Source organism: Amblyomma americanum, chromosome 10 (assembly GCF_052857255.1).
Source record: "Amblyomma americanum isolate KBUSLIRL-KWMA chromosome 10, ASM5285725v1, whole genome shotgun sequence".
NCBI lineage: Eukaryota > Metazoa > Arthropoda > Arachnida > Ixodida > Ixodidae > Amblyomma > Amblyomma americanum.
Genome location: NC_135506.1, coordinates 94285032 through 94294322, shown reverse-complemented (window position 1 = coordinate 94294322; position 9291 = coordinate 94285032). Strand labels below are relative to the sequence as shown.

The 9291-nt window shown below is 41.1% G+C and overlaps 1 long non-coding RNA gene across 1 annotated transcript; it reads right to left on the bottom strand.

The window, feature by feature from the left end:
- Nucleotides 1-305: 305 nt before the first annotated feature.
- LOC144106642 (uncharacterized) lies at nucleotides 306-5554 on the bottom strand. The gene is made up of 3 exons (XR_013309078.1): nucleotides 5476-5554; nucleotides 2631-2705; nucleotides 306-339 (listed from the first exon to the last, which is right to left on the bottom strand). It is a non-coding gene; the product is annotated as an uncharacterized LOC144106642 (long non-coding RNA).
- Between the last annotated feature and the right edge of the window lie 3737 nt (nucleotides 5555-9291).

Below are 9291 nucleotides of genomic sequence, written 5' to 3'. Positions count from 1 at the left end.
CCTGAATCCATGTTGAATTCTCCTGTGTTTCAGGTAGTCGTATTTTGTGAAGAACTCCATTGTACCACATCGCAATGGATGCCGCAGCTGTCTATGAATTTTTTCATGTCTCTTCATATCCAAACTCGTCTTGCTTGTGTAGGGACATAATCCGCAGGCGAACATTGCTGTGTCAGATGTCTTCGAACCTGGGTCAGTTGAAAAGCAGTTCTCATTGTACTGTAGTTCTTTCATATTGAAAAGAAGAAGCACTTATACAACAGAAAAAAGAAGAGGTATGCTCTATGATGCCGTATAATTTACATACCACTTATTATGTGTCCAGCCGAGTAGGGCGATCTGCAAAGACAACGAGAGGATTATAGAATGTGTGAGACAAAATAAATGGTTGACAGTATATTTCGATTTTATATTGGTGTCCTTCCCATTGCGTCTTCGACTTTGACTATGCCGCCCCTTTTCATAATGCTGCTGCGTGGGTTTGCTGTGCTGCTGGCTTCTGGTGAGTGCAGTTGGGTGGTGGTGGGTGCGTGGGTTCGAGAAGGTGGTGGCTTAAGGTTGGAAGTTGTTAAGTATCAGACTTACCCAATCCCAACGCACAAAAGTTTTCGGGGAAAATAGCTCTTACAATTGCATGCGCGATAGACTCAGGGCCCCTATTTGAATTTAGTAATATTCTACTAACCCTGGATGCATCTTACGTTATTTTAGGTGGTGATTTTAATTTATTTAATGTATAATTGGTCTCCCTTAAATCTAATATAAAGACTACACCGCCCCTTCACACTGCTTTTCGTGAAATGATTAACACTCATTCTCTATTTCAGTTTGTGAAATGTCCAACTAGAATAGGCTGTAGTAGCGCAAATGTACTTGATTTCATTTTCTCCAATGATCGCCCCCTCTTTTCTTCAGCCACCACAATTCCCGGTTTAAGCGATCATGAAGTGGTAATCGCAAGATTATCCTGTTTTGTCGAGCACCGCAGAAAACTACCACCACGAACGGTATTTCATTACGGCAGAGGAGACTATGTCTGGCTATCGCGTGAACTCGATGCCTTTCTCCCAGAATTTAGACATCGCAGTTCCAGACCTCATATACATTTCACGTGGAACCTACTGAAGACGAAACACCCAGCCTTAGTGCAGACGTATGTTCCATCACGCACCATCTCGTCGAGGTGTCGAACAGATAAGCTTTGGATGAACACTTCCATTCGAACCTTGATAAACAAAAGGCACTGCTTATAACGTACGTACTGTCAATCACCAGAGCATTCCTTGCATTTAAACTGAAAGAGCTGAACAAGATTATAACTCGTGAGATGCGCAGGGCCGAACGTGCGTATCTAAGTGTTCTAGGCGGAAAAATGAAGAATAATCCGAAGCAAGTATGGAAGTATGAAAAATGTAAGCAGCGCATAAGAGACAACATTGCCGATGTTACAGATGACTTCAACTATAGTTCGTATCTGGAAGGCAAGGCTGTACAGTTTAATTGTTCTTTTCAGTCAGTTTTTTTTCTCTATCGCAATGCCCTACCGACGGTTTACATATTGTGAATGATTTTACGGAGATGAGTGTCACAGATTTCTCATTACATGGAATAGTGTTACTTTTGCACAAGCTCAAGGTAAACACGGCACCCGGTCCTGACAGTATTCCGAAATTCATCTTGAAGAACTGTGCAGTTTCTGTCGCTTCCTTTTTAGCCACACTATTTCAAAAATCAGTGGATGTCGGCGCCTTGCCTGATGACTGGGAAAGCGCCAACGTAGTTGCTCTATGTAGAAGCGGTGACAAAACAAAAACTGTAAACTGTAGGCCTAGCTCCCTTACAAGTGTCATATGCAAATCGCTAGAGCACATCTTTTACACTAATTTCTTTAGGCACCTCCAGGATAACAAAATTTTTTTTCATTGCGACGTGGCTTCAGAAAGGGATTTTCTTGCGATACGCAGCTGATAGAGCTTGCTTACGATGTCGCTTTTTCAATTAAGATTAGTAATTAGCTTGACTGCATATTTTTGGATTTTTAAAAAGCGCTTGATTCGGTCGCACATAATTTATTATTACTGAAACTGTCTACTCTCAAAGTTCCACCCACACTGCTGAAATGGCTCGAAGCGTCTCTCGTCGGTAAAAAGCAACGCGTTATTCTTGAAGGCGCAAGTTTTCCAGATATTGCAGTATTATCGGGTGTTCCGCCGGGATCAGTTTTGCGCCCACTTCTTTTTTCAGTATTTATCAATGATATAGTTAACCGGGTTCACAGCAAGGTCAGATTGTATGCTGACGATTGTTGCATTTACCGGGACGTCACTTGTGTAATTGACTCCTATGAATTGCAAAATTACCTCTACTCTGTCCTGGCCTCTACCCTGTCCTGGCTTAGTGCAGAACATGGAGCATGATATTAAATTTTTCAAGGTGTAAAGTTCTGCAATTTACGAATAAAACGCAAACATTACCTACCCAGTACTCTTTGGGCGACAGAAACTTATCCTTTGTTAAGAACTACAAGTACTTAGGTGTTATTTTCGCAAACAACCTTTCTTGGAACGACCACGTAAACCATATTGCTAGCCGTGTCTTAAACTTTTTAAAAAGCAATTTCAAGCAGGCACTTGCTGATTTGAAGGAGACACTCTACTTGACAAACGTGCGTCCCATTTTAGAATATGGTAGCGCAACTTGGGACCCTGAAACAAAAACACTTATCAGCGAACTTGAACGAATTTAAAAATGAGCAGCAAGGTGTGTGTGCGCAAACAATGATTTCACCAAAAGCTCCTCTCAGATGTACAAAAATTTCGGCTGACCTCTGTTGGAAGCCATACGCAAATACCTTAGACTTAAGCTATTTTGCAATATGTTTATAGGCGTAACAGGTTTGTCTAAAGATTCATACATGAAAGCTCCCAGCTATATATCCTCCCGTTTAGATAATTCTTTAAAGGTTCAGGAATACCAGTGACGTATAATTATCTTTAAAAACTCATTTTTCTCAAAGCAGTGCCTGATTGGAAGAAATTGCCAGGTGTCTTGGCCCCGATCGCCTTTTTAAAATGCTTTATCGCGCCTTTTGTTGAATTAATCTGTGTGTGTGCGTGCGCGTGCGCGTGCGTGCGTGCGTGTGTGTGTGTGTGTGTGTGTGTGTGTGTGTGTGTGTGTGTGTGTGTGTGTGTGTGTGTGTGTGTGTGTGTGTGTGTGTGTGTGTGTGTGTGTGTGTGTGTGTGTGTGTGTGTGTGTGTGTGTGTGTGTGTGTGTGTGTGTGTGTGTGTGTGTGTGTGTGTGTGTGTGTGTGCGTGCGTGCGCGCGTGCGTGCGTGCGTGTGTGTGTGTGTGTGTGTGTGTGTGTGTGTGTGTGTGTGTGTGTGTGTGTGTGTGTGTGTGTGTGTGTGTGTGTGTGTGTGTGTGTGTGTGTGTGTGTGTGTGTGTGTGTGTGTGTGTGTTTTCATACTTCAATATGCCATTTACTTTTTCTTGGTTTCATGATTCTTTTGTTATCAGTTTGCTCTGTATAGGAATGCATTTTTATTGTTTCTTTGTTTTTTACACAGTACCGTCGGCATGACGATGTATGCTTTACAATTGTATCCTCTACAAAAATGCTATCAGCAGGCGCTGCAGGTACCTGAATAAATGAATATATAAATAAAACCGTCTTGCAGTTTCTTTTTTAGGTTACGTAAATCGGGCGCGCTTTAGAATCGGGAGACATTAGACTCGGGCAAATGTTATATATTCTCGCTGATAGTGCACTGTTAGACAACTGGTTGCTTCATGTTCGTCACAGGCATGACGATGCTTTTTCTTTTGTAAATGACTGACATCTGTCACGTGCCGCTCCATTACAATTGCATCTCGAATTTCTGTTAATATTTACCGGATCTTTTTTTGATTTAATAATAATATTCGAGCAAAACTGTCCCTATGAGTCTCCTCATGAACTTGGGATCATCGATGATATCAGCTATGAAAAATAAAATTTGTAATGAGTCCGACGCGCACCATTCTGTAACATCGGATGAAGCCCTGTGAAACGCCGGAGTTCACACACCGGACCTAAATGGCAACATTTTCGATGGCAATTCACTGAAGACAACACACCAATGCTGAAATGTTAGAGATGACTGTACCAAACCACAAAGCAGCCTGTTTTATTTAAATCTAACCCGTAGTTCTACAGCTATTGCAAGACACACAAAAAAATTGTGCGAGTTTCTGTGGCGTCTCTTAATATTGCATTGTCATAATTTGGTACATTATAGCTACGGTGAAATAATTAATGGCGCCTGCCAGTTGGTTATGCTGGTGAAGTGGTGCCTGGAGCCATGTTATGCTGAGGTCCCAATCAAATGTGTATACCAAAAAATTATGCTACGCTTCTAAATCATGCGTTCTAGAAACATACAGCATTACCCTCTGAATGCTTACCGCCTAGTTTGAAAAGTGTTTTTAGTTTAGGCAGTGTCCTATCATCTTCCATGACGCCTTCACAAAGTGAAGGAAAAATATAATAATGTCACAAACTTGCAAGTTGATATTTAGCACCTGTTGGAAACGCGTTTGGAACATCGTCACTGCCGAACAGACCACCGACTGGATACCAGCGGCATTTCCTACAGCATTTAGAAAATGTAATAATCTATTGTATTAATACTATAAGCAGTTCTTTCTCTTGGGAGAAGTAAACATCGACACGTTGGCTGACGACTCTACTGCGCGCGACTTGATGAATCTCTTATCCTCTTATGTGTGCCAAAATGCTATTACCATTCCAACCCGAATTACGTCAGAAAGTTCTACTCTATAGATATATGTGTTTCAAACCTGAATGCGTCAGGTTATAAAGCAGGGGCATTATCATGCGACATCATGACCATCTGCCCATATTCTTTGCCACACAACACACCCTTAACCACGAACTATAAACGCAGCAAGCTTAAATATAGGGTTGTGAATGACTCCTCCTTAAGCTATTTTAATTCTTTAATTGAGCGGGCTGACTGGTCAAATGTGTACCTACAGCAGGATGCGAATTCTGCGTACGAGGTTTTTGTTCGTGTCTTTCTTAGTTGCTACAATGATGCATTTCCGGCAAGGGAGTATAAAAAATGCAACCGGAAAATTAAAAAACCCTGGATTGACTCCGCCTTACTAAAACGCATTAGGAAGAAAAATTGTATGTTTCACAAATTCATAAAGTCCGAAGACGGCGACTTGTTCAAAGAATTTTAAAAATATCACAATAAATTAAACACTGATATTAGGAAAGCCAAACTTGCATATTACGAAACGATGTTTGCCAGGATAAGAACGGATCCGGCAAAGATCTGGAGGCAGGTAAATTACCTTATTAGCAGAAACACATCACCAGTTAAGGCTGACCAAATAGTAATCATTAACTCCATAGTAGGCAAGACGCTAGCAGATGAAATTAACGAGTATTTCATTAATGCAGCCGTACCTCAGACGTCTGTTCAACAAAGTGCGAACTACTGGCCTTCTCGTCGAGTGAATTCATTCGTTTTGGAAGCCGTTACTGAAAGAGAAATCAAGGGCCTTATAATACACTTAAAAAATATTATCGCAAGTGGGTATGATGAAATTAAAGTTGAACCTGTAAAACGAGTGTCATTAATAATCAGCCCTGTCATAGCCTATCTCATTAATCTCACGTTTTCTACTGGAGTCTTCCCGGATAAACTAAAGCTGGCCAAAGTTATTCCAATACACAAAGGATGTAGAACTGACGATGTTACGAATTACCGACCAATCTCAGTGCCACCGGTGTTTTCAAAGATTTACGAACTGTCTATCAATAACCGGCTGTCAAAATGTCTAACCAAGCGTCATATAATATCACCCTCGCAGTATAGTTTTCAGAAAAATAAGAAAACTTAGGACGCTCTTCTTGCCGTCAAGCAGCAAATTATCAGAAATTTTGAATATCAGCTCTTCACATTAGGAATATTTCTCGATCTACGCAAAGGTTGTGATTCCGTTGACCACGAAATCTTAGCTATAAAATTAGATTGCTATGGGATTCGAGGCATCACATTGGACCTTATCAAGAGCTACTTATCGTTTCGGCGTCAGTTTATTAAAATAGACTGTACTTATTCAAAACAACTTGACAGTAAACTAGGTGTCCCGTAAGGTTCGATATTAGGCCCGTAACTTTTCCTTTTTTATGTGAATGACATAACGGCAACAAAGAACACCCACAATAACCATGTTTGCAGACGACACTAGTTTATTCTTTTCAGGTAGAACACTGTATGACATTGAGCAATCGGGCAATCTGTACTTAAATGATTTATTCACATGGTTGCAACACAACAAACTTCAGTTCAATGCAGTAAAAACGAAGTACATGATATTTAAGCCAATAAATAGGCATAAAAATATAATTAACTTACAGTACAGAGGACACATCTTAGAACAAGAAAGTGTGAAAAAGTTCCTTGGTGTATGGTTTAGTGAAGCGTTGTCTTGGACCCCTCATGTTAATCATCTGCTGTCCGAACTCACGAAGTCTGTAGAAGAACGGCAGATTGGGCGAGTTGGAAATGCTCCATAATATTAAAACAGCGCTAAGCAACAAGGACGAAGAACGAAGGGAACACACACAAAGGTGCTGATCTTACAACTAAATTTTATTTGAAGTAAGCAGGTTAATTTATACGTACACAAGAACTACTCACATGCGCATGGTCAAACACAGATGTACCCATTTAAAAATGCAAATAAAAACACACTGCATCAAAGGCTCGTGCAGTTATCGAAGATATGCTATCCCCTGTGCAACAGGCTCATTTCCTTGGAGGTTAGGGTTACTGAAGGTGTGCTGACGCGACAGCTTGTCTTTCTTCCATAGCGTAAGAAAACTTTTGTCGCTATTACAGATTGATATGGATTGCTCAGTAAGAGCACTGGAAGCTTCTGTCACGTTCGAGGTAAGCTGCAATTGACAAGAATGGTATCTGTGCTGGACGATATACTGCGATAACTTGGGGGGGGGGGGGTGTACTTTTGTTATCACCTTTAACTACCACTGTAAAAATTATACACTCCTGCACAGCCTTAGTATAACGTTTCCAGCATTTAAAGAGAAGATCATCTCGCAATTAATATTTATTGCATTAATAAACTCTTTTGAGAAACGACTTACATTTCTTTTAAATGAAGAAGCTTTTTGTACTCCAAATCTTGAATTTGCCCACCTATATTTAAATGGAAACGCATAGTTGGACATGTAAGGGCTACTTCGCTTTTAACGAAACTAAATTAACACCGCAAATGTTATCGCCGCGTTAATGCAAAATATGTCAAGTGCTAAACACAACTTACCTATAATGTACACAAAATCAGAATAAGAAGAGACTAGTGCCCAGGTTGTCTTCACAAGTTGGTTGTTCTTTATAGGGGACTCTCAAGATCCACTCTGCACTCTTAAGATCCGAAATTGGGTCCTCTACGTCACACCACATTTTGCCTGAAATTCTACTATATACACAAACAAGATCTATGATTTATTTACTATAATATTTTTTCAGGATGAAAAGAAATCAAATTCAAATGCCCAATAAACAAATGTTTACGGTTTACTGCGTTTAACATCCCAAAGGTGACTCAGGCTATAAGGGACGCCGTAGTGAAGAGCTCCGGAAATATCGACCACCTGGGGTTCTTTAACGTGCACTGACATCGCACAGTACACGGGCCTCTATTATTTCGCTCCGTCGAAATGCGACCGCCACCGCCTAGATTCCAACCCGCGACTTTCGGGTCAGCATTCCAGAGCCATAACCACTGTGCAACTGCGGCCGCCTAAAAAAAAGCGGTATCGCGTTATCAGAAATACTTCTATCGCCTAATGAAAAAGACTGTTGATGCCACGCATGTTAACCTTAACACACATTTTATCTGGTATACTGCCAGTCTCTAGTTAATGGGTTTACACAGATATTGCACTTAATGATGTCTGTTGCTACCGACGCGAAATAGCGTTTTAGGCCTTCAGAAATCGGCAGCTCACCACCTAATGGTTTTTAAGTCACGTCGATCACAAAAGACTGATTATTATTTCTATATCTGAAGGAATTGAGGTTTTTTGTGAGGCTGTTTTTGAAAAGTAGTGGAGCACCTTCTCGGCTATTTGTATTTATTTGGATAAACACAGCAGGTGCAGCGCAATAAAGAACAGTTCGAACCCCACCGCTGTCGGGACTGGTTCTTAGTAGCCGTTGCTCCGACATGCTCAAGATGAAGGCATTTGTCAACAGCTCTAAGAAAATTTTCATTCATCAAATTCATATGGGCATCATTTTTATGGCCTTAATTTATGAAAATGATTTGTATTGCTACCTTATGATCCTTATGCTCATCACAAGAGTAAAACAGCCGCCTTGGTGGCTGAGTGGTTACAGCGCTCGACTGCTGGCCCGAAAGAAGCGGGTTCGATCCCGGCCGCGGCGATCGAATTTCGATGGAGGCGAAATTCTAGAGGCCCGTGTACTGTGCGATGTCAGTGCACGTTAAAGAACCCCCAGGTGGTCGAAATTTCCGGAGCCCTTCACTACGGCGTCCCTCATAGCCCGAGTCGCTTTGGGTCGTTAAACCATATAAACCAAACCAAACAAGAGTAAAACTTCCAGTTAGAAGAGACCATAGAGAAGGCAAACTGAACTAGCTATTTGCGTTTTTTCTTATTGTTGTATTAATCTGCAACTTGTTTCTAGTGTCACTCACTCTCTAAGAGAAGTCCTCCGTTACCTTTTTTACCGAGGTTGTTACACATCTCTATTCTAGAAGCCCTCAGCCTGAGCGTATCCGCAAAAGAAGCTTTTGCTAGCGTTGAGGAAGTCGACAGTTGGGCGAAATCTCGTCTGGGTCGGAGACAATCATAATAAAACTTAAAAATGCAGGACACCAATCAAAAGTAAACAGACAACACAGCATTTTTTCACGTTTCGGTTCCCGTACGGCAGCCTTGTTCAACGTGCTGCCAACTGAAAAGTATCTGTTCCGTCGCCTTCACCTGGAATCATTATTACTTCAAACAACTAATCACGCCCTTAATTGAAACACTGGAAATCTAACCCCATTATACGCACACTCCCTGCTCCCTATTTTCAATGGTATTTAATCCCGGTTCACTACCTAATTTTCATTGTGAACACGGCCCCCGTACAGGAAGCGAAACATTAAAAAAAATGTTTTTTTTTTTACTTTTGGTCGGCGTTCCCCGTTTTCAAGCTTTATTGTGCTGACGTTATCG